The following is a 26,885-nucleotide window of genomic DNA, read 5'->3' as shown; positions in this document are numbered from 1 at the left end:
CACCCATATTCATTGCAGCACTGTTCACAATAGCAAAAAGATGGAAACAATCTAGATGCCCATCAACAGATGAATGGATAAACAAACCATGGTACATACACACAATGGAATATTATGCACAGATAAAGAACAATGATGAATCTGTGAAGCATCTCATAATATGGATGAAACTGGAGGACATTATGCTGAATGAAATAAGTCGATCACAAAAGGACAAATATTGTATGAGACCTCTACTGTAAAAACGCATGTAAAAGTTTACACACAAAAAGAAACAATCTTTGTTGGTTACGAAGTATGGGAGGGGTTGGGGAGAACTAAATAGACAATAGATAAGTGGTAACTTTGGTGAAGAGTAAGACAGTACAGAATACGGGGGAAGCGAGCACAACTTGTACAAGGAAAGGTCATGGAATCCCCATAAACACTTCCAAACTCCCTGAGGGACTGAATTGCTGGGCAGAGGGCTGTGAGGACCATGGTCTCGGGGAACATCTAGTTCAGTTAGCATAACACAGTTTATAAAGACAACGTTCTACATTCTACCTTGGTGAGTAGCATCTGGGGTCTTAAAAGCCTGTGAGCGGCCATCTGAGATACTCCACTGGTCTCACCCCTTCGAGAGCAAGGGAGAATGAAGAGAACAGGAAACAAGGAAAAGATTAGTCCAAAGGACAAATGGGCCACAGCTACCACAGCTTCCACCAGACTGAGTCCAGTACAACTAGATGGTGTCCTGCTACCACCACTGACTGCTCTGACTGGGATCACAACATGGGGTCCTGGATAGAGCTGGAAAAGGATGTAGAACAAAATTTTAACTCACAGAAAAAAAGAACAGACTTACTGGCCTGAAAGAGACTGGAGAAACCCCGAGAGTATGGCCCCTGGACACCTTTTTGGCTCAGTGGTGAAGTCACTCCTGAAGTTCACCATTCAGCCTGGGATTGGACAACCTCATAAAACAAAACTGGACTAATGAGGCACAGCAGTCCAGGAACAAGGACTAGAAGGCAGGAGGGGACAGGAAAGCTGGTGATAGGGAACCCAAGGTCGAGAAGGGACAGTGTTGACATGTCATGGGGTTGTCATAGGGCAATATGTGTACTAACTGTTTAATGAGAAACTATTTGTTCTGCAAACCTTCATCCAAGGTACAAAAAAAAAAAATTATCTATGTGAGATCAAATTGACAACAGTAACTCAAAAGGTTTGATGGGAAGCCTAGGGGGCAGTGAGTTGAAGATAATAGTGATGGAATAATTTGGAAAAGGATAGTGAGAATAGCAACACAACTGGAAGAATGTAATTGATGTCATAGAATTATACATGTAGAAACTTTTGAAATGGTGTAACTTTGGCTATATATATTTTCACCAAAAAAAAAAAGGTCCTCCAAGGTCGAGAAGGGAGAGTGTTGACATGTCGTGGGGTTGTTAACCAATTTCAGAAACAATATGTGTAATGACTGTTTAATGAGAAACTATTTGTTCTGTAAACATTCATATAAAGTACAATAAAAAAATTAAAAAAAAATAAATCAAACAACATATTGCATTGGGAACATCTACTGGAAAAGACCTCTTTAAAGTATTAAAAAACAAAGATATCACTTTGAGGACTAAGGTGCGCCTGACCGAAGCCATGGTATTCTCAGTCATCTTGTATGCAAGCGAAAGCTGGACAATGAATAAGAAAGACTGAAGAAGAATTGATGCGTTTGAATTATGCATCAGTTGTTGCATAATTGGCATTGGTGTTGGCGAAGAATATTCAATATACCATGGACTGCTAAAAGAACGAACAAATCTGTCCTGGAAGAAGTATAACAGAAAGCTCCTTAGAAGCGAGGATGGTGAGACTTCATCTCAGGTACTTTGGACATGTTATCAGAAGTGACCAGTCTCTGGAGAAGGACATCATGCTTGGAAAGTAGAGGGTCAACAAAAGAGAGGAAGACCCTCAATGGGATAGACTGACACAGTGGCTGTAACAATGGGTGATTGTGAGGATGGCACAGGACTGGGCAGTGTTTTGTTCTGTTGTATGTTGGTCACTATGGTTCAGAACGAACTCAACAGCACCTGACAACAACAACAACAACATTATTATTATCTGTGTCATATTTGAGTCTGGTTCTGATTATTGATTTGCCTCTTTTTTCTATGCTTCTTCCTGCCTCTTTGTATGCTTCATAATTTTTAGTTGAATGCTGAACAGGTTCTATTGGACACTAGAAATAGAAGTACATATTTTTATGCTTGGGAACAAGCAAGACTTCCCTTCTACTATGTCTTCTGTGTGTATATGTTTTGTTTTTTTTCTTCAGTCAAGTCAGGCATTGAGATAAATTTGAAGTTTGCTGTTGCTGTAGTTGCCCTCATGGCACCATGGGTAGTGGTACCTTGTGTTTATGCTTGGGTCTTGTTTACAAGAGGGATTTTCTCAATGCCTTCTTCCTGCTTGGCTTTTTGTGTTGCCTTTGTGCTGATCCCCAGAGAAAAGCTGTCTTTTGCAGGTCTCCCAGTTGTATTCCACTGTCACTTTTATTCACCGTTTATTAATGTGGTGGTGATGGGTAAGGGAGGTGTTCTCTGATGCTCTGACTAAGCCTCAGTCTTAGCCAAGCATTGTGAATCTGGGTCTCAAGGGTGTGGCCTTCACAATGTTCCTGCGTTTCCTACAGATGTGCTGGGCTTAGCAGTTCTTGACCCTTTCTCAGGTTTAGAAATTATTTTTCTTTTCTTGTTCTCTTCATAAGCTGCAGTGGGTTACTTATAGCTCCCTGAGGCACATTCTTTGCAAATAATGCTCCTATCCCATTTTCCCTTCCCCTCTTTCTACTACTATATTGTATGTATTTTTGACATTTTTACGAACTCTCTTTGTCTCTTATCTCTTTTTCTTTGTTCATCCTTTTTCTCTCTGTGCCTTAATATGAATATTTTCTTTTTATCTGTATTCCAATTCACTATTTGTTTCTTGATCTGTAACTGGTCTGCTGTAATTTTAGTTACTGTGTGTTTCAAGTTCTTAATGCTTTACAAAAAATTATGATGTTTTCTAAAAACCTTTTGGATATATTTTTATATTATTGTGTGACTATTATTATTGTGAGTTAATGTATATTAGTTATACATATGTAAATATTCTTAGAATAAATGTAGAGACTTTTCTATGTGCTTTATAAGTATTAACAAGATTTTTTTTTTTTTTCCCACCACGTATCTGTTTGTTGTACTGTGGTGGCTCGTGTGTTGTTGTGATACTGGAAGCTTTGCCACTGATGTTTCAAATATCAGCAGGGTCACCCATGGTGAACAGGTTTCAGTCGAGCTTCCAGACTAAGACAGATTAGAAAGAAGGACCTGGCAGTCTGCTTCTGAAAAAATTGGTTAGTGAAAAGCTTATGAATAGCAGTGGAACATTGTCTGATATTGTGTCAGAAGATGAGCCACTCAGGTTTGAAGGCACTCAAAATATGACCGGGGAATGGTTACCTCTTCAAAGTAGAGTCGGCCTTAATGACATGGATGGCATCAAGATTTTGGCCTTGTTTTATTCCTAGTTAGCTAAGATTATTTTTAAAACCAAGCATGGGTATTGACTTTTCTTAAATTAATTTATATCTCTTGATATAATTATGGGTTTTTAAAAAATATTTAATAAATATTTTAACATTCTGCTATCCTTCAATATTTTTTGTTAAGCTCTAGTTGGTAATGAGGATTATTTTTACTATTTTTTAAACTACAATCTATTATCAAAATTTTTTGTGTATGAAGCTGCTTAGAAACTAAAATGTTTCTTTAGTGATTACTAAAACCCACTGCTGTTGAGTCGATTCTGACTCCTAGCAACCCCACAGGGTTTCCAAGGCTGTAAATCTCTATGAAGCAGACTGCCACATCTTTCTCCCGCGGAGCTGCTTGTGGTTTCGAGCAACCAGCCTTGTATTTAGCAGTTGATAACTTTAACCACAGCATAACCAGGGCTCCTAATTTGATTGGATAGGCCATAGAAATCAAGGTAATGCATTAGGTGATTCAATAAGCAATGATCGAGGTGTCCTCTGGTGTTTTTGCTCAGTGCTGGGAATACAAACATCAGTTAAATAAGTGTGTGTCCTAGGAGTGCACATTCCAGAAAAGCAGTAGAACATAAATTATGGCAATGCAATGAGAAAATTAATAATTTAAGCAAAATTTTATGGAAACACATAAGACCAAATAACTTACTTTTTCTTTTTTCTAGTCAGGGAAGAAAAGGGGTTGGTTTCCTCTTAACTTTGTCTGTTACCTTTCATTTTCCCTTGAGGGATGCTTCACCTCTGCCTTCCTTCTGAATGTTGGGATTCCTCAGGCTTTTTACCTGGTCTTTATTTTCTCTCTGTTTACACTATTTCTCTCAGCCAGAGCTCAATATCCTCAAAGCATTTCCTAACAATTTGCATGTAATGACTCATTTAATCTTCATGATAACCCCATGGTACAGAAAGGATAAAAAACTTGCCCAAGGAGGTGACAGGCTGGGATTTGAACCCAGGCACTTTGTTACTGTCATGATTTGAATTATGTCCCCCCAAAAATGTGTGTATCAATTTGGCTAGGCCATGATTCCTGGTACTGTGTGATTTTCCTATATGTTGTAAACCTGCCTCTATGATGTTAATAAGGGAGGATGGATGGCAGTTGTGTTAGTAAGGAAGGACCTGATCTACAAGATTGGATTGTGTCCTGAGGCAATCTCTTGAGATATAAAAGACAGAAGTGAGCAGTGAGACAGGGGGACCTCTTACCATCAAGAAAGCAGTGCCGGGAGCAGAGCGCGTCCTTTGGACCGGGGTCCCTGCACAGAGAAGCTCCTAGTCCCGGGGAACACTGAAGAGAAGAAGGCCAACAGAGAGGAAAAAGCCTTCCCCTAGAGCTGACGCCCTGAATTTGGACTTTTAGCCTACTTCACCTGTGAGGAAATAAACTTCTCTTTGTATTTCTGTTGTAGCAGCACTAGATGACTAAGACAGTTACAGAACCTGAACTTCTAATAGTTTGCTGTACTCTCCCCTCTTTAAATGCCATGTGTAGTCTGACAATCCCAAATGTAAACCTACAGGCAGTGCTTCTCTTCTGATCTGCAACCCTATTTGATACGTTCACTTGGTGTAATCACAGGCATCTGAAACTTAATGTTATTCATCTTTTATTTCCTCAAAAACCTGCTCCTCCTCTATTTCTTTTCCACCTCAGGAAATGGCATTCCAATCTAACAGAGTGCTGTTTCCAGAAACCTGGGTGCCATTTTTTTTTGTCATGATGAAAATTTTCTAATATACACAAATGTAGGGAATAATGAACTCCCATGTACCTATCACTGAAATAATCTCTAACTCATGATCACATTTCATTCTTTCATTCCTGAATAAGTATGACTATAGTAGTTAGGCCATAGTACTCAACATTAGCTGCTGATACAGATCATTCCCTAAATCTGGTTTAAACCAATAGAAGTTTATTATTTGCTCCACAAATTTCTATCAGATATTCCTGGTTGGCCTTGAGGGATCTGGCTCCTTCAATATTGTGGCTACTCTGGTGTTTCTGTTCAGCTGGCAGATGAAGAAGGGGAATGGAGGATTGATTTCCAGAGGTTTTTCTGAGCCAGGCGTGGACATGGCAAACATCATTTTCACTCACATAGAACACTGGCTTCAGGATAGCAGGAAGAGGAAGTTTGATGAGCACCCATGGACACATCTAACCAGTTAGCATGTACCCATTGGGAAGTGGTCCATTTCACCTCCCAAATACCATAAAGTTAAAATAAGGGTGGCAGTGAGTAGGGGGTGATACAAGTTTTGTGAGGCCTGCAGATTATATAGCTGGAGGTCTCTACGGAAAATAATGCAAAATTACAAACACATAAATTAGTAGGGATCATCCCAAGGCCTTAGGAGAAAGCTTCAAGCTGCATTAGTGTCACATCAATCCATCCTTAACAGTGAGTCCTCAAGATACAGAATATGTGGTAGTTTTCTCTGTTTGAGGCTGGGAACTGACTTTCCCAGGGTGTTTCTGATTGGCCTGGCATTCTCAGCTTTCTCCTTTGTCATCAAGTTCTTATGCCTCTCTCAAGGTTTGAAGATTCATGTTTCTAGGGTTAGTAATAGTACCAATGAACAAGGATGAGAGAGAAAAGATTTAAATGGTCTACTTTTCCACTGTTCTATTTATCTCACATAATTAATTTAATATATTGGGTGTTTGATCTGGGGTTCCAAGGATTCTGGTCTAGGCCAATTTGGAAAACCAGGAATGACACTTCCTCCTTTCACATGGAGGATGTAATGTAATGATAAAATGTCTTTAGACTATGAGCTGGAGAAAACTCTAGAGGCCAAAAAATACATCTTGTATCAATCCACTCCTTTCCTATCTTCCTAGCCTTCACCTTCCTTTCATGGGTAATTACATGGTTTCTCCTCATTCATTGTTATCCTGTGACTCAGAGAAACCAAAGTAATACTTTTGACTGTTATATTTTTGAAATAAATTACATAGATGTAGATAAATATTTTTATTGTAAAAATTAAAAAAATCAAAGATGTGTCTATAATTAAAAGTGTAAGTTCCAATTGCCTCTTGGCTTTTTGGCTAAGATCAAGTGTAAAAGTGTAAGTTCCACTTTGGGAACTCCACTTCCCATTCTCCAATCCCCCAACTCCAGATGTAACAAGCCACCATAAATAGCTTTGTGAGTTTCTCCTCAACCATTTTAACTACACATTTACACACACACACACATACACAGACACACACAATGAAACCTGTTGCCATCAAATCAATTGAGACTCATGGCAACCCTGTGTGTTACAGAGGAGAATTGCTCCATGTATTTCTTGGCTATAACCTTTATGGAAGCAGATTGTAAGGCCTTTCTTTTTCAGAGCCACTGGGTGGGTTTGAACTGCCAACCTTTTGGTTAGTAGCCATGTGAAAACAGTTTGCACCACACAGAGAGATACATACATATGGATATATGGATGTATGTGTACAGACATACCTCAGACATACTATGGGTTTGGTTCCTGACCACCACAATAAAGTGAATATTGCAACAGAACAAGTCACAATAATTTATTTTTATTTTTTTGAGTTAGTGACTTTTTGAGGGACTACTCTCAGATGAAAGTGAGTAAGAGAGCCAGGACAAGGCAGAGACAAAAGCTAAGTAAAAACATGATCCCTGCTGGTGACTGGCATCAGTCTAATTCCACAGAAAGCTCTCCAGCACAGAATACCACAGAGTTGGTCCCAACTTGAGTCAAGGGAGCTGGCATTTTTACCATTATGGGTCAGTCATTGGCTGCCCATGGGGCAAGGGGAAGGATAGTAAACTGTTAACAACCAACACTCACAGCAGCTGGGGTCTGGCTGTGTTGGTACAGTAAAGTAGATCAGAGCACGTAACCAAAGCATCCTCTACAGTTATATTGTCAGTCCCGGATGATATACCTAGAAAGTAATAAAGAACTGCATCAGTATTTTTTTAATCCCAGATTTAACTCTTGTTTTCCAGACATGGGATTTGTTCTGAACCCTGATAACTTGACAAGTCTTGAAACTGCCTGACACTCTTAATGCTAGAATTTAAGTAGAGTCTGTCTTGTAGATGCCCAAGTATAGGGTAAGACTGAGGCGTGAGCATTTGTTTTCTATTCCTTGGTTTATATATCTTCAGTGGCTAGGTCTAACTCTCATGTCGAGTGACTTCATGGACAACCAGAATGGCCTTGGTACCCGGGAGTGACCTTAGTACCTGGTCTTCTTTGTCACAGTGGCTTGGAGTCACAAGAACTTTGCCTCTGCATTCACAGCTTGGCTAACTGGTACAAGAGGCCTAGCTTTCAGCCTAAGTTTTCGACAAGCCTTACTCACTAAGCTTAATCATTTCTAGCTTTTGATTTAAAGTGAGAGACCTTGACTCTTCCTTTCACTTGAACACTTAGAGGACATTGTAGGTTCATTAATTGGCCTAATTTCAATATTGTTGTGTCTCAGGGAATAGGGAGTCCTGAAGAGATGGAGGAGGCCTTGGTGGCACAGTGATTAAGAGCTTGGTTGCTAACCAAAAGGTTGGTATTTCAAATCTACCAGACACTCCTTGGAAACCCTATGGGGCTGTTCCTTTCTGTCCTATAGAGTCGCTATGAGTCAGAATCAACTCGACGACAACGGGTTTGGTTTTGGTTTGGTTTGAGGAGAGGGAGAGAGACGAGGGAATGGCCAGTTGGTGGAGCAGTCAAAATACACAACATTTATTGATTAAGTTCACTGTCTTATATGGGTGAGGTTTGTGGTGGCCCAAAACAATTACAATAGCTACACCAAAGATCACTGATCACAGATCACCATAACAGATATAATAATAATGAAAAAGTATGAAATATTGCCAGAATTAACAAAATGTGACACAGAGACACAAAGTGAGCATATGCTGTTGGAAAAATGGTGCTGATAGACTTGCTTGACAAAGGATTGCCACAAACCTTCAGTTTGTAAAAAATGCAATATCTGCAAAGTACAGTAAAGTGAAGCACAATGAAACAAAGTATGCTGAGATCTATGTATACATATATATATAGTGTGGATCCCTGGTGGTAGAGTGGTTAAGCACTCAGCTGCTAACCAAAAGGTTGGCAGTTTGAATCCAGCAACCACCCCTTGGCAATCTTATGGGGGAGTTCTACTCTGTCCTATAGGGTCCCTCTAAGTCAGAATCAACTTGACAGCAATGGGTTTGCTTTTTTTTTTCTTTTATATATAGTATATGTATATACAATATGTAGTTTTAATTCAATTTTTTTTTTTTTTTTTACTTAACCATTATCATGTTATATGTGATGTTCTACAATTCCTTTTTTTCCCACTTAATATGTGTTGGGAGATATGAAACAACCTCAATCTTTGTAATAACTGGATAGTATCTGTTTGTCCATCAAGATTCATTCACAAATAACAGAGCCTAGCTGAGAACAATTTTGTGCAGGGTAAAAAATTGCTTGATTCATAGCAAGGAGGATGAGGTAGTAGACTGAATTTCTAGGAATGACTCCCAAGGGCCCATAGCACTAAATGTCCAGAGGAATTTCCTCTCTTGACTTAAGCATAAAGTCAGTCTTGCTAAGTTAGGATACTGCCACCTCAGCTACTGGCTCCAGGAACACACTAAGCAGGCTGTAATCAGCTTCCATGAAGATGATGCTTCAGATGCTCCCAGTTTCAGTTCCAACATGTAAAAAGCTTGGAAGTCACCACTCCCATTCTTACAACAAGAAACAAGCTGAACAAACTGAAAATGAAAGACTTTTCTTGGACACATCAGAAAATTTATGTTACAGGGAAAACCACCACTCCCCAAACTGAAGACAGTGAATACAGAAACAAACAGCCCTATCAGCTTACTGGAAGCCATGCATTGGTAGGAACAGTTAAATGGTAAATTTGAGAATGAAAAACTCTTTGGGGTAACAGTCTTAGGGAAGCCCCTATACTTTTTTCTTTTTCTTTTTTCCCCAGGAACCCCATCAGGTTCTTATTGTGAAGAGCCAAGAAAAATCACCTGTTTATTTCATAGGGAGAGAGAAAAAATAACCATTTAAAAATATATACAGATCATTCTCCATAATAAAGACTTACTCTTCAGGGTAAAAGACTTTATCAGGGCCTTATCTTATTGGGTTGCTATGAGTCAGAATCGACTCTAAGGCAACAGGCTTGGTTTGGTTTGGTTTTATTTGTTTGTTTTTGGTTTCTCACATAGAAGGAAGGGCAATCACCCAATCAGCCCTCTTTAGCTTTCCTGTTTCACCTAAGGGGATGGGGGTAGAAAAGAAAAACGGTAAGAAACACTTGTCAATATCATAGTCCAGGGATTCAGGCTCACTTAAAAACAGAGAGAGATTTAGTCATAAGTTTATAGAATACCTTCCCCAACTCCACTCCTTACCATGTCAATGGGGGACCAGTAAAGTAACAGTAGATTACAGCCTACAGAGATGCAAGACTCAGACTCTATTTAAGAAGAAGTTCTTAGAAAAACTCAAGGACAACAGGACAACAACATTAGTTGAATTTGAAGCCCCTGGTATTTATAGCCACAGAAAACATTAAAAATAGCTCAACTTCTACCCATATTAATATAGTATCTCATGCTAAAGGCCTATTTACTTCTGTTTCTACTACCCAGTATACCATATCCAGATTTTAACCAAAAAATGCAAGGCACACTAAAAAGTAAAAAAACAAACAAACAAACAACAACAACAAAAAAAAACCCCACAGTCTGAAGAGACAGGGCAAGCACCAGAATGGACCTAAGTCCCCAGTACTCTATTCTATACACAGGGCTCTTGGCTTGAAATAAATAGCCTGTGTTTCTTTCAGGCAAATCCTAGTTCTCCCTTTAGCATATCCAATTGAGTATTGGTTGAAGGCAGAGTAACACACTCTCTGTTATATATAATATCCAATCTTCATTTCCATCATGCATGTAGGTCTGTTTTACAACACTAGGTAGGAGAAAAATCCAGTATCCATAGTACATTCAAATAAACACATAACTCTTTTAAAAATATTCCAGTTTCATCTTCTCTACACCTTGACTATCTTCTCATTCATATGCATATGGTCTTGGGCCTTTGGCAGGGTGGAAGCAGAAGAACCTGCCCCTCCCCCCCCATCAATAATCTTGTGTAACCAACCTGGTTTTTGCCCCCAACCACTCCAAATGTGGCTTTTCTCTACTCAGCTGAAGCAGAATATCTCTTAATTTTCTTTCAGCCATTACAGTTAACAACAACCAAAGTAACCATCTAAGAATCAAAAGTTTCACTTCCCACACCCCTTCATTCTTTCTTTTACAAAGTCCCATGCTTCCATGGGTCTGAAACCATTGCAGCGAATCCTGCTTCTGACGCCAACTGTAAAAATGGTGTGACGGAGGCTTCTGACATCCTTGACTAACTTCACAAAGGGGAAGGAGAATCAAGATCAACAGCCCAAGGCTGATTCTTATGAGGCAGAGGTCAAGCATACCTCTACCCACCAATCTTTTTACCAATTCTGACACAAGCCGTCCCTCCCATGGCATTCTCTACTTCTCTGCTGGGTTTGATAATTTGTTGCAATGGCCACACAGAACTCACAGACAATACTCACAATTATGGGGGTTATTAGACAAGTAACAGGGTACAACTCAGGATCAGAAAAGACTCTGAATACACTTTTATGATCAGGACAGCTCCTTCCAAGCCATGTTCACAGGCAGGACTCTCTTTGGCCCTTGACCTCTTGGCCTCACCTCTGCCCTACTGGGGCAAGTGTTACAAAGCTCCTAGCTCCATGGATCAGCAAGCTCCACCACAGTCATCTTTCACCAGTCTCCTTGTTCCTGCCTTCTCATGCTGCTATTGCTCTTGCTACTGCTGCACCGCCATCTCTCTCTATCTTTCATTTTATAGCTCCTCTCTCTGTCTCCTGTGTCTAGGAGGTTTTCAGTACAGGGATCCTGGGTTCAAAAGATGAGATCCACTCCTAGCTCTTCTTTCTTGTTCGTAGTGAAGTCTCCCCTTTCTGTCTCTGGAATGGCTCATTTTAAGCCTAGTGGGGTGGCAAAATTTACCAATCTCCTTGTTAGGGTTCCATACACCTTATTTGCATGGTTCCACCTCCACAAGTGTGCTATCCAGTTTATTTGCACTATCAGCAAACTATCCAATCCCCTTGGTTGGATACAAGCACCTCATTTGCATAGTCTCACCCAATCGTTTGATGGAAGTTGCAAGACCATGGTGAGAAGGGCCATATAAAAGTGATCCATTGAACCATGGATACTCACCCTCAAAAATGTGGAGCATAACTCCTTAAATTTGAGCCTCACATTGTGAGTTCCTTCCAAAAAGTACAATATGGAAAGTGGGAAAAAAGTAACTTCACAGTGGAGAAACCTAGCAAATTCTATCTTAAGTCAGGTGATCAAGTTTAACATCAGCAGTGATAAATCATGTTGATTTTATGTGATGAAAATGGCACTTTGCCTCTGTCATCTTCTCCCCAAAAATCTGCATTCCCAGTTTAATCATGAGAAACATATCAGAAAAATTCCTATCAGGTGCATCCCAAGACTGTCAGAAGAAGTCTAAGAATCTATCCCAGCCAAGAGGAGCCTAATGAGTGAACATAATATGGTATCCTATATGAGATCCTGGGACAGAAAGAGGTAAACTCTAAGGAAATATGAATAAATGTGGACTTCAGTGAATAATAAAATATTAATATTGGTTCATTAAATATAAAAAATGTAAGATGTTAATAATAGGAAAAAGTGAGTGATGAAATATATGTGAGTTCTCCATACTATATTCTCATTTTTTTCTATAAATGTAAAACTTTTCTAAAAAATAATATTCTTTAAAAATACAATGCTTCATGTTCTGCTTCTATCCCACTTAATGTAAGTCCAAAGTCAAATCTCACATGAGTACATCTAATTGGTGGAGTTAATTCACACCTGCCATAGTAGCTGCAAGGGAGCTTAATATCCGTAGTTTTCAACGTTACAGCTTCTGCACTACAGGGAGACACATGAGAAGGAGGTTGGAAAAGTTGATGCCTGAGCCAATGAAGAATGGCTCCAGGTGGACGTATCAAAATACATAGAATGATTCTTTTATTGGTGGACATCCAAGCTTTATTTGATTTTCTTTCTGTCACCAACAATGGATCTATGTGAAGGATTTTAGAAGGTAAATGGAAGACAAATTATATTTTACAGTATGCATAATTTAGTAGATACCGTCTGAAAAATTATCAATTTAGACTCTCACCCAAAACATTGTCAACACAGGTTATTATCAATTGTTTACAACATTCTGAATCTGTTGGGTAAAAACAATTCTAAAGCATGCTTGTTTTAGTTAACGTTTCTCTAATTATGAGTGAGACTGGCCTTTTTTTTTTTCCTCCATGCAATGGGTTTTTATTATTTTTTATTATTATTACTTTTATTGTACTTTAAATGAAAGTTTAAGATCAAGTTAATTTCTCATTCAAAAATTTATACACATACTGTTTTGTGACATTTGTTGCAATCCCCACAATGTGACAGCACACTCTTCCTTTCCACTCCTGGTTCCCTCTGTCCATTCGTCCAGTTACTGTCCCTTCCTGCCTTCTCGTCTTGCATTTGGGCAGGAGTTGCCCATTTGGTCTCATATATTTGATTGAACTAAGAAGCACATTCCTCGTGTGTGTTATTTTTTGTTTTACAGGGCTGTCTTATCTTTGAAAAGTGACTTCAGAAATGGTTTTAGTTCTGAGTTAGCAGAGTGTCCTGGGGCCATAATCTCGGAGGTTCCTTCAGTCTCTGTGGTTTTTTTTCAAGAATTTAAATTCTGTTCTACTTTTCTCCCATTCTTTCTTAGACTCTGTTGTGATCTCTGTCAGAGCGGGCAGTGGCGGTAGCTGTGTACTATCTAGTTTTTCTAACATCAGGCTAGTGGAGTCTGTGGTTCATGTGGTCCTTTAGTCCTTTGGGCTAATATTTTCCTTGTGTATTTGGTTTTCTTCATTCTTCTTTGCTCTGGCCGTGATGGGACCGATAGATGTATCTTAGATGGCTGCTCACAAGCTTTTAAGACCCCAGACACTACTCCCCAAAGTGGGATAAAGAACATTTTCTTTATGAACTGTTACACCAATTGACTTAGATGTCCCCCAATACTATCCCCAGCCCCAGCTACTTGGGCCCTCAAAGTGTTCAGATGTGTCTAGGAAACTTCTATGCCTTTGCTTTGGTCCAGTTGTGCTGACTTCCCCTATATTATCTATTGTCTTTCCCTACAGTGAAGTTGACACTTGTCTACTATCTAGTTAGTGATTTCCCCTTCCACTCTCTTGCCACCCTCCTAACCATCAAAAAAAAACACTTTTTTTTCTGTATGTAAACCTTTTTCTTGAGTTCTTATAATAGTGGTCTCATACAATATTTGTCTTTTTGTAACTGTCTTATTTCACTCAGCATAGTGCCCTCCAGATTCATCCATGTTGTGAGATGTTTCCCGGATTCATCAGTGTTCTTTATCATTGAATAGTATTCCATTGTGGGTATGTACCATAATTTGTTTATCCATTCATTTGTTTATGGACATTTAGGTTGTTTCCATCTTTTTGCTGTTGTGAATAGTGCTGCAAAGAACTTGGGTGTGCATATGTCTATTTGTGTGACAGCTCTGATTTCTCTAGGGTATTCCTAGGAGTGGGATTGCTGGATCCTATGGTATTTCTAGCTTTTCAAGGAAGCACCATATCGTTTTCCAAAGTGGTTGTATCATTTTACATTCCCACCAGCAGTGCATAAGAGTTTCAATCTCCCAGCAACCTTAAAACATTTGTTATTTTGTATTTTTTGGATTAGTGCCAAGATTGTTGGTGTGAGATGGTATCTCATTATAGTTTTGATTTTCATTTCTCTAATGGCTAATGATCACAAGCATTTCCTCATGTGTCTGTTTGCTGCCTCAATGTCTTCTTTGGTGAAGTGTCTGTTCATAACCTTTGTCCATTTTTAAATTGTATTATTGGTCTTTTTCTTATTGAGGTGTTGAAGTATTTTGTAGATTTTAGAGATTAGACCCTAGTCAGATATTCTGAAGCTAAAATTTTTTTCCCCAGTCTGTAGGTCCTCTTTTTATTCTTTTGGTGAAGTCTTTTGATGCACATAAGTGTTTAATTTTTAGGAGCTCACAGTTATCTAATCTCTCTTTTAGTGTTTGTGTATTGTTATTTGTAGTTTGTATACTATTTATGCCATGTATTGGGGCCCCTAGCATTGTCCCTATTTTTTCTTCCTTGATCTTTATGGTTTTAGATTATATATTTAGGTCTTTGATCCATTTTGAGTTAGTTTTTGTGTATGGTGTGAGGTATGAATTTCATTTCTTTTTTTTAACAGATGAATATCCAGTTATACTAGCACCATTTGTTAAAGAGACTGTCTTTTCCTCATTTAATGGACTTTCGCCCCTTGTCAAATATCAGCTGCTCATAGATTGATGGATTTATGTCTGAGTTCTCAATTCGGTTCCTTTGGTCTATGTGTCTGTTGTTATACAAGTAACAGGCTGTTTTGACTACCATGGCTGTATAATCGGTTCTAAAATCAGGTAATGTAAGGCCACCCGCTTTGTTCTTCTTCTCCAGTAATGTTTTACTTATCTGGGCCTTTTCCCTTTCCATATAAAGTTGGTGAGTTTTTTTTCCTTTATCTTGTTAAAGAATGCTGTTGGAATTTAGATGGGAATTGCATTGTATCTGTAGATTGCTTTGGGTAGAATTGACATTTTTACGTTGAATCTTCTCATCCATGAGCATGGTATGTTTTTCCAACTAAGTAGGTTTCTTTTGGTTTCTTGCAATAGTGTTTTGTAGTTTTCTTTGTATAGGGATTTTACATCCCTGGTTATATTTATTCCCAAGTATTTTATCTTCTTGGGGAGTATCGTAAATGGTATTTATTTCCTCATTTCCTTTTTGAAGTTCCCTTTGTTGGTGTAGAGGAATCCTACTAGTTTTTATTTGTTACTCTTGTATCCTGTTACTTTGCTGAAGTCTTCTATTAGTATCAGAGGCTTTTGTTGTGGATTCTTTGGGGTTTTCTGTGTATAAGATCATATCATATGTGAATAGAGATAGTTTTACCTCTTCCTTACTAATTTCGATGCCCTTTATTTATTTATTTGTTTTGTCTTATTGCTCTAGCTAGTGACAAAGTTGAATAAGGGTGGTGATAAAGGGCATCCTTGTCTGGTTCCCATTTTCAAGAGGAATGCTTTCAGTCTCTCTCCATTTAGAATGATGTTGAGTATTGCTTTTGTACAAGTGCCATTTATTATATAGAGAAATTTCTCTTCTATTCTTGTTTTATTGAGAGTTTTTACCAGGAATGGGTGTTGGGCTTTGTTAGATGCCTTTTCTGAGTCCATTGATAAGATCTTGTGGTTTTTTCTTTTGTTTTATTTATGTGTTGGATTACATCGATTGATTTTCTAATGTTGAACCATCTCTGCATACCAGGTATGAATCCCACTGGTCATAATGTATTATTTTTTGATACACTGTTAAATTCTATTTGCTAGAATTTTGTTGAGAATTTTTCCATCTATGCTTGTGAGGGATTTAGTTTGTAGTTTTCTCTTTTTAGCGGTGTCTTTGCTTGCCTTTGGTATCAAGGTTGTGCTCGCTTCATAGAATGAGTTTTGGAATATGCCTTCCTTTTTTATGTTCTGAAATATCTTGAGTAGTATTGGTATGAGCCTTACTCTGAGAGATTGGTAGAATTTGAAAGTGAAGTCATCTAAGCTAGGACTTTTTTTTTTTTTTTTGTTATTGTTGTTAGGATTTTTCTTTTTTATTATCTCTTCAGTCTCTTCTTCTGTTATGGGTCTCTTTAGTTTTTCTACCTCAGTGTGTGTTAGTTTATGTAGGTAGTGTGTTTCTAGAAATTTGTCTATTTCCTCTAGGTTTTCAAATTTGTTGGAGTACAATTTTTCATAGTATTCTGTATGATCCTTTTTATTTCTGTTGGATCTGTTGTGATATCACCTGTATCATTTTTTACTTGGGTTATTTGCTTCTTCTTCTGTTTTTCTTTTGTTAGTTTGACCAATGGTTTTTCTATTTTGTTGATCTTTTCAAAGAACCAACTTTTGGTCTTGTTGATTCTTTCAACTGTTTTCTCTTCTTTTTTTCATTTATTTCTGCTCTACTCTTTATTATTTAATTTCAACTAGTGCATGAGGGCTTCTTTTGGTGCTCTCTTTCTATTTGTTCAAGTTGTAGGGTTAATATTTTGATTTTAGCCTTTCTTCTTTTTTGATGTGTGTGTTTATTGCTATAAATTGACCTCTAAGCATTGCTTTTGCTGTGTTTCAAAGGTTTTGGTAAGATGTGCTTTCATTCTTGTTTGATTATATGATTTTTTTTTTATTCCATCCTTGATTTCTTCTATTACCCAATAGTTTTTAAGCAAGGTGTTTTTCAGTTTCCATGTGTTTGATTTTTTTTCCTTGCTGTTTCTGTTATTGATTTCTACTTTTATGGCATTATGATCAGAGAAGTTTTGTATTATTTTGATATTTCTGATTTTGTTAAGGCTTGCTTTGTGGTCTATTCTGGAGAATGTTCCATGTGCATTGGAAAAAGAATGTATGCTTTGCTGCTGTTGGGTGGAGTGTTCTATATATGTCTATTAGTTTGAGTTGGATGATTGTGGTAAATTGGTCTTCTGTATCTTTATTAAGTTTCTTTCTAGATGGTCTGTTCTTCACTGAAAGTGGTGTGTTGAAGTCTTCTGCTATTATTGTGGAACTACTTCTCTTTTCAATCCTGTTAGAGTTGTTTTACATATTTTAGAGCTCTGTCATGGTTGCATATGTATTTATTATGGTTAGATCCTCCTGGTGTAATGACCCTTTAGTCATTATCTAGTGTCCTTCCTTATCCCTTATGGTGGATTTTTGTTTAAAGTTTATTTTATTGGAGATTAATATTGCCACTCCTGCTCTTTTTTGGTTATTATTTTTTTGTAGAAATCATATAGATGGATCTTTTTTTTTTTAATTCATTCTGCCACTTTCTGTCTCTCTACTCTTACATTTAGACCATTTACGTTCAGCGTAATTACTGATAGGTATGAGTTTATTGCTGTCATTTTGTTGCACTTTTGTTGTTGTTGTTGTGTGACTGTTCTGCTTAATTTTCTGTACTGAATTCTTTTTATTATGCATTTTCTTTTCATCTCTTTCATTATTGAAGATTTTATGTTTGCTGAGTCTTTATGTTTTTCTACTTTTTTATTTTGATGGGTAGGTTTTTGGCTTCCTTTGCTGTTACTTTGAAATTTATTTTTCTAAGTTTAACCCCCCCACACATGTGTGTCAGTTTGTCATTTTGTGGGGGTTTGCATGTTTCTGTGGTGCTGGAAGCTATGCCACCGATATTCAAATACAAGCAGCGTCACCCATGGTGGACAGGTTTCAGCTGAGCTTCCAGACTAAGACAGACTAGACAGAAGGACCTGGTGGTCTACTTCTGAAAAAATTAACCAATTAAAACCTTATGAATAGCAGCAGGACATTGTCTGATGAGTCCCTCAGGTTGGAAGGCACTCAGAAGACAACTGGGAAAGAGCTGCTTCCTCAAAATGGAGTCAACCTTTGTAATGTGGATAGAGTCAAGCTTTAACGAACTTCATTTGTTGACGTGACACCACTCAAAATGAGAAGAAACAGATATAAATATCCATTAATAATCGGAATGAGGAATGTACAAAGTATGAATCTAGGAGAACTGGAAATTGTCAAAAAAAATGGAATGCATAAACAGCGATATCCTAGGCATTAGTGAGCTGAAACGGACTGGTATTAGTCATTTTGAAACACACAATCGTATGGTCTACTATGCCAGGAATGACAAATTGAAGAGGAATGGTGTCTGCTCATCATAAAAAAAAAAAAAAATTCCAAGATCTATCATGAAGCACAATGCCCTCAGTGATAGGATAATATCCATACTCCTGTAAGGAAGACAAGTTAATACTGCTATTATTCAAATTTGTGCACCAACCACTGAGGCCAAAGATGAAGAAATTGAAGATTTTTTAACAACTTCTGCAGTCTGAATTGATAAAACATGCTATCAAGGTGCATTGATAATTACTGGCAATTGGAATGCAAAAGTTGGAAGCAAAGAGGAAGGACTGGTATTTGGAAAATATGGTCATGGTGATAGAAATGATGGTGGAGATAGAATTATAGAATTTTGCAAGACCAACAACTTCTTCATAGCAAATACCTTTTTTAAACAACATAAATGATGACTATACACAGGGTCCTCACCAAATGAGTAGACAGAAATCAAGTCGACTACATCTGTGGAAAGAGAGGATGGAAAAGCTCAACATCATCGGTCAAAACAAGGCTACAGTCCCACTTTGGAACAGACCATTAATTGCTCATATTCAGGGTCAAGTTGAAGCTGAAGAAAATTAAACCAAATCCAGGACATCCAAAGTAAAATCTTGAGTACATCCCACCTGAATTTAGAAACCATCTCAAGAATAGATTTGATGCATTAAACACTAATGGCTGAAGACCAGATAAGCTGTGGAATGACATCAAGGGCATCATGCACGAAGAAAGCAAGAGGTCATTAAAAAGACAGGAAAGAAAGAAAAGACCAAAACAGATGTCAGAGGAGACTCTAAATGTTGCTTTTGAATGTAGAGTAGCTAAAGTGAAAAGAAGAAATGATGAAGTAAAAGAGCTGAACAAAAGATTTCAAAGGCTGGCTAAAGAAGACAAAGTAAAGTATTATAATGACATGTTCAAAGACCCAGAAATAGAAAACCAAAAGGGAAGAAAATTCCTTTACATTTCTCAAGCTGGAGGAACTGAAGGAAAAAATCAAGCCTCGAGTTGCAGTATTGAAGGATTCTGTTGGGAAAACACTAAATGACACAGGAGGAACCAAAGGCAGACAGAAGGAATACACAGAGTCACTGCAACAAAAATAATTGGCCAGCATTCAACCATTTCAGGAGGTAGCATATGATCAAGAACCGATGGTACAGAAGGAAGTGGTCAAGCTGCAATGAAAGCATTGGCAAAAAAACAAGGCCCCAGGAATCGAAGGAATACCTATTGAGATGTTTCAACAAAGGGATGCAGTGCTGGAAGTGCTCACTTGCCTATGGCAAGAAATTTGGAAGACAGTTATATGGCCAACCATCTGGAAGGGATCCGTATTTGTACCCATTCTAAAGAAAGGTGGTCCAACAGAATGTGGAAATTATCAAACAACATCATTAATATCACGCACAAGTAAAATTTTGCTGAAGATCATTTAAGGTGATCACAGCAGTATATCGACAGGGAGCTGCCAGAAATTCAAGCTGAATTTAGAAGAGGATGTGGAACAAGGGATATCATTGCTGATGTCTGATGAATCATGGCTGAAAGCAGAGAATACCAGGAAAATATTTACCTGTGTTTTATTGACTATGCAAAGACATTTGACTGTGTGGATCATAACAAATTATGGATAACATTGCTAAGAATGGGAATTCCATAACACTTAATTGTGCTCATGAGGAACTTGGACTTAGACCAAGAAGCACTCATTGGAACAGCCAAAAGGATACTGCGTAATTTAAAGTCAGGAAAGATGTGTGTTAGAGTTGTATACTTTCACCATACTTAGTCTGTATGCTGAGCAAATAATCTGTGAAGCTGGACCATATGAAGAAGAACCTGGCATTGGGATTGGAGGAAGACTCATTAACAACCTGCGATATGCAGATGACATAACCTCTCTTGCTGAAAGCAAAGAGAACTTGAAGCACTTACTGATGAAGTTCAAAGACCACAGCCTTTAGTATGGATTACACCTCAACATAAAGAAAACAAAAATCCTCACAACTGGACAAATAAACAACATTATGATAAATGGAGAAAAAATTGAAGTGATCAAGGATTTCATCTTACATGGATCCACAATCAACACCCTTTGAAGCAACAGCAAAAAAATCAAATGATGCACTTGCATTGGATAAATCTGCTACAAAATATCTCTTCTAAAGTGTTAAAAAGCAAAGATGTCGCTTTAAGGACTAAGGTATGCCTGACCCAAGCCATGGTATTTTCAATTGCTTCATATGCATGTGAAAGCTGGACAATGAATACGGAAGACCAAAGAAGAATCAATGCCTTTGAATTATGGTGTTTGTGAAGAATATTGAATATACCATGGACTACCAGAAGAATGAACAAATCTGTCGTGGAAGTACAGCTAGAATGTTTCTTAGAAGCGGGGATGGTGAGACTTCATCTCATATACTTTGGACATGTTATTAGGAAGGACCAATCCCGGAGAAGGACATCATGCTTGGCAGAGTAGAAGGCCAGTGAAAAAGAGGAAGACCCTCAACAAGATGGATTGACATAGTGGCTGCAACAATGGGGCTGAAACATAACAATGATTGTGAGGATGGTACAGGACCAAGCAGTGTTTCGTTCTGTTGTACATAGGGTTGCTATGAGTCAGAACTGAGTCGATGGCACTGAACAACAACAAGTTTAAACCTATCTTTTATTTCTTGATATCTCCTTGACTTCCTCTCCATATGGAAGTTCTATGACTATACTGCCTTTTACCTGTTTTTTGTTTTGATATTGTAGTTTACATATTGATGTCTCTGTTTCCTTATTTAACTTTTAACTTTGCTTAGTTTTTGTGAATTCCCTATCTGAGTTGGTATCCGGTTGATCTGTCCTGTGTCCTAATCTTGGATTGTTGCCTTACGTTGGTTTTCTAACCAGAGGACTCCCTTTAATATTTCTTGTAATTTTGGTCTGATTTTTACAAATTCCCTTAATTTTTGTTAATCTGGAAATTACCTACTTTCACCATCGGATTTGAGAGACAATTTTGCTGAATATGTAATTCTTGACATTTTTTTTTTTCCTTCAAGGCTTTATATATGTCATCCCATTGCCTTCTTGCCTGCATGGTTTCTGCTGAATAATCAGAGCTTAGTCTTAATGGTTTTCCTTTGTAGGTGACTTTTTGTTTATCCCTGGTGGCTCTCAGCACGCTTTCTTTGTCTTTGGTTTTGGCAAGTTTGAGAGTGATATGTCTTGGTGACTTTCTTTTGGGGTCTATCCTGTATGGTGTTCGTTGAGTTTCTTGGATAAATATTTTCTTGTCTTTTATGTTAGGGAAGTTTTCTGCCAGCAAATCATCGAAAATTCTCTGTGTTTTCCATTGCCCGCCCCGCCCCCCCGCTGTGGTACTCCTATCACTGGTACGTTTTTCCTCTTTATTGCATTCCACATAATTGTTAGGCTTTCTTCTTTTTTTTCCTCATTTTTCCTCAAATTCGTGTCAAGAGTTTTAACTGCAATCTTACTAATTCTGACTTCCATTGTCTCAATTCTGCTTCTAAGAACTTCTATTGAGTTGTCTAATTATAACATTTTATTGCTAATCTTTTGGATTTCTAGTTGCTGTTTTTGTATTGTTTCTAGCAACCTATTTATTCTGTTGTTTTGTTCTTGTGTTGTTTTCCTGAATTCTTCTATTGCTTTGTCTCTGTGTTGATTTGGTCTGTGTTTTGCCTGATCTCCTACTGATGTCTTGGAGAGCTCTGTATATTAGTGTTTTGAATTATTTATGAGGTAATTCCATTTCCTTATCTTCCTCCAGAAGATTTTCTGGTTCTTTTTTTTGGTCGCTTGCTAAAGCCTTCTTGTCCTGCTTCTTTATGTGATTGATATTGACTGTTTTATCCAAGGCATCAATAAGTTATTGTATTTATTTATTGTATTTTTGTTTACTGCATTTTGAATTTTTGTTCTGTTTTGTTTTGACACGTCCAAGTACACTGAGTATATGTACTTCTCTGGTGGTTAATCTGACATTGTTGAAGCTCTCACTTCCTGTCTCCAAGTGGTCAGAGCAGCTACTAGGTGTGTGAGCCTGGGAGTCTGTTCACTGTTCTTTACGGAGTGCTGAAGATGCAGGTGGAGTTTTTGGTGAGGTGATGAATCTGTCTGCTGGCTACCTGGCCCTGGGTGCAGTGCATGTTCTCCCTGGTCATTGGGTTGAGTGTTCTGTGTGTGCTCCACTGCTTACTGGTTGGTTGGGGTGCAGATGCCCAGGTCATCTGTCACCAAGTGCATGGTGGAGGGACTCTCACCTACAGTCCTGCGACCGCAGGGTTGCGTAGAGGTGTTCAGAGCAGGCACAGTTCTCTGGTTGCAGTGAGGGATGATGTGGGCAAGCAGGCAGGGGATGTCAGCTGCCCCCAGGGTGCCCAGATAGAGGGCCCTGCGTGCTAGAGGAGAAGGCAGTGCAGCCTGTCCTTGGGTGCCCAGTGTCATTGACTGGAGGGATTAGGGGGGCTTCACTAATTCTCAGGCCCTTGTCGTGGGTGACTGAACAGAGAGAGTGATACCTCTGGCCCTCAGGTCCCTGTGTGAGTGGGTGAGACCCCTTCTTGGGGGGTGGTGTGGTGTCAAGTGTCACAAATCTGCAGCTCTCACTTGGCTGCCACAGGTGAAAATGGGCTTCAATTAGATACCGTGCCTGTTTTGTCCTAATGAGGGTGTGCCATGCCGGGTCAGCCAGCTAGATGCTGATGTGGGTGATCAACTCCGGTGAAGAGTGCTGGAAGTTCATGGACCCCTACACTTCAGGCTGTACCTCTGGACCCAGTTGTGAGTTCCTGGCTTAGGAAGCCTGGCAATGTAGAATGCCACCAAACTGGTATCCGAGCAGGGAGGAGGATGGATGAGGAGAAGGGAGCGCTCCTTGGCTGTGGAGCTCTGGTGGGGGAAGGGTTATCGTGCATGTACCAGGTGGTCAGGAGCTTGCACTTAACTTTCGCAGGTCTGGTGTCACTCCTGTTTGGTTCTGGAGGTGCAAAGTGCAGACTTGCTGCAGCTTGGTTGCACCAGACGGGGTAGGTTTTGTCTTCGGATGTTGCTACTTGCCTCAACCTGTGTGCGCTGTGCAGATTCAGCTAGCAGGATGTCAATGATCCCACGATCCTTAAATTCTTCTTTTATGCTGTTACTGAATTGTCTCTCCTTCCACCTGTCAGTTTGATTCTTCAGCTTTGTCTTTGATGATTAGGTTCCTAGATAGTCATATATTTCCTATTCACTTGTTTTGTTTTAAGAGGGACAGCATGAAGCATCTCACTGCCATCTTGGTCCCGCCTCCTCTGGCCATCTTTTCATATGCTTATCAATCAATTGTAAGGAGCCCTGGTAGTACAGTGATTAAAACCCTAGGCTACTAACCAAAAGTTCTGCAGTCTAAACTCGCCAGCCACTCTGTGGAAGAAAGATGTGTCAGTCTGCTTCCATGAAGATTACATCCTTGGAAACCCTATAGACGTTTTACTCTGTCCTTTAGGAATCAACTTTATAGCAGCAGGTTTGGTTTTTGGTTTTATCAGACAATCATATCTCCTTTTCTTTGTATTGCCTGTTTATATATTCTAGCCAATTTTAATTTTGTTGTTTGCAGAAGGCTTTATTGCTTTCTGGTTATAAATTCTCTTTGTTGTTGCAGATGTTACAAATATTTTCCCCAAATTTTTGCCTTCTTCATTAAGAATTCGGTTTAAAAATTTTAAATCTGAATTTGTCAGTTTGCTGCTTAGAATTTGTCAATGAGCAAATTCTAAAATTTTAAATATGACCTGGCAACCTGGGTGAGCTGGTGTCATGCTTCTTCTGTCTCCACTTCTTATTATGCTCGTACTGACTTCCTCTGCTCCTTCACATGCCTCCTTCTTCCATCTCAGTGCTGTCTTCTAAAGATTCTCTTCGCCAAATGAGACTGACGTAACTGAAAAATAAGCAGAAGCAATTGCAGTGGAACTGATCAAAGACAGTTATAAACCACCCGGCATTGTGTCAGTTTATCATATTTTTTCTTCTAAGGTTTTCAAATAACCATTTTGTTTATTAATTTTAAACTGGAAATATATTCACATCAAAAGACTCTAAGTATGTGGTGAAAAGAAAGTCTTCTTCCCAGCTATTTCTTCTCCCAGGAAGCAATCACCTGATTGGCTTCTTGGGTCTACAAGCTTACATACATGTGTACTTACGCCAGATACATTGCTTTGCACAACTGGCTTTGTGTTTTTCACTTGTGTCATTCCTTTACAGCATATTCCCTTTTATTTGCTACATGATATTAAATTGCATGAATATACTGAAATTTAGGCTACAGTCAATGTTGATGGTTATTTACGCATTTCTACTATTTCTTTTTTTTAGTGTTTTTATTTTTTATTGTTGTAGTTTAAGTGAAAATTTACAATTCGAGTCAGTCTCTCATACAAAAATTTATACACACACCGTTATGTGACCCCAATTGCTCTCCCTATACTGTGACAGCACACTCCTCCTTTCCACCCCTGATTTCCCACGTCCATTCAACCTGCTCCTAACCCTCTCTGCCTTCCCATTTCACCTCCGGACAGAAGCTGCCCCTTTAGTCTCATGTATCTACTTGAGCTAAGAAGCACACTCATTTTATGTCCCACAGTCCAGTCCAATCTTTGTCTGAAGAGTTGGCCTTAGGAATTGTTTTAGTTCTGCGTTGACAGAGAGTCCAGGGGCCATGCTTTCTGGGGTTCCTCCAGTCTCAGTCAGACCATTAAGTCTGGTCTTTTTACTAGAATTTGAGTTCTGCATCCCACCTTTCTCCTGCATTTCTACTATTTTGCTATTACAAATAATATTGCAATAATTCATCAGGTTCACACCTTATTTCGTCAGGTGTAATTATATTAAAAGTAGACATTAGTCAAAAACTAATTGCTGTTGAGTCAACACCGACTCATGGTGCCTCTATGTGTGTCAGAGTAGAATTGTGCTCCATAGGATTTTCAGGGACTGATTTTTTGAAAGTAAATAATCAGGCCTTTCTTTCAAGGTACTTCTTGGTGGACTTGAACCTCCCACCTTTCTTTTAGCCTCAGAGCACATGAACTGTTTGCACTACCCAGGGACTCCATCATTATCTATCCTGTCATCTATATCTGTATCTGTGTCTGTATTTATATCTGTGTCTGTGTCTCTATCTCTATATCTATCATCTATCTATTTATATTTATTCTACATATTGATTTAAAAAAATCCTTTTCTTTGAACCACAAATGGATGTTGAAAGTTATTAAAATACCTTTTTGGCATCTGTAGAGATGATGCTATATATTTTTTCATTCTTAATTTAACATAATGGATCATGTGAACAGGTAATGAATTAAATTAATAGATTTTCCAATATTAAAACATTTGCATATTGATGGAGTAATACTGTACTGCTGGTTTCTGCCTGATTATGTTTAATTTAGGACATTTACATCAATATTCATAAAACAGATACATCTGTAACTTTTTGTGCTATCTTGGTTGGGATTGCTATAAATTTTATTTGTTGCATTAAAATAATTTGGAAATTTTCCTTCTTTTATTAGGCTCTGAATGGTTTAAAGAGCATTACATTTATGCAGTCGTTAGAGATTTGATAAACTTTTCTTGTGAAAGTACTTGAGCCTGGTGTTTGAGTAATTGCTTACTGACATGTTTTTCTGCCTCTTCCATGAAAATTGTTCTGTTTGAATTTAAATTAATCCTGAGATCATTTTGAATATTTCCCTTTGGATTTCCTAAGAAATAGTTCAAGTTATTCAGGTTTTTCCACATATTTTCATAAAGTTGGCAAATTAGTCTCCTCTTAAAAATGTCCCCTTTTTGGTAATTTTTTAAAATTCCCTCCCCATTTGATTAGATCAGCTCTTGGTTTATGAATTTTATTTTTTTGAGAACCAGATTCTGGAATTATTAGTTCTACAATTTTTCTATTTCTAGTTTATTACCTTTTTGTCTTTTATCTTTACTAGTCTTTGCTTTCCTTCTCCTTTCCTTTATTGCTTTAGCTGCAACTCATAGGACCTGATATGCATGTTCTTATCATCATTTTGTAGATATTATGTAATTTTGGTTTGTTTATAACATAAATGTTCTTAATTTCCAGTGCTATTTTTGTATTTGGTAATTTTTGTGTGAATGTGTAGATTTACAGATATGAGATCAAACAATATTGCCCATATTTCTTCTATGTTTTAGAATTTATTGAGGCTTTTCTGTGTGGATTAATATGTGGTCAAGTTTTGTATGTGGTTTGTAGTCACCTGAAACAATGGTGTATTCTCCATGGTTTGAGTGTGGAGTTTGAGATATATAT

Source organism: Trichechus manatus, unplaced genomic scaffold (genome assembly GCF_000243295.1).
Source record: "Trichechus manatus latirostris isolate Lorelei unplaced genomic scaffold, TriManLat1.0 scaffold00019, whole genome shotgun sequence".
Taxonomy (NCBI): domain Eukaryota; kingdom Metazoa; phylum Chordata; class Mammalia; order Sirenia; family Trichechidae; genus Trichechus; species Trichechus manatus.
Note: the sequence above shows the minus strand (reverse complement) of the source record.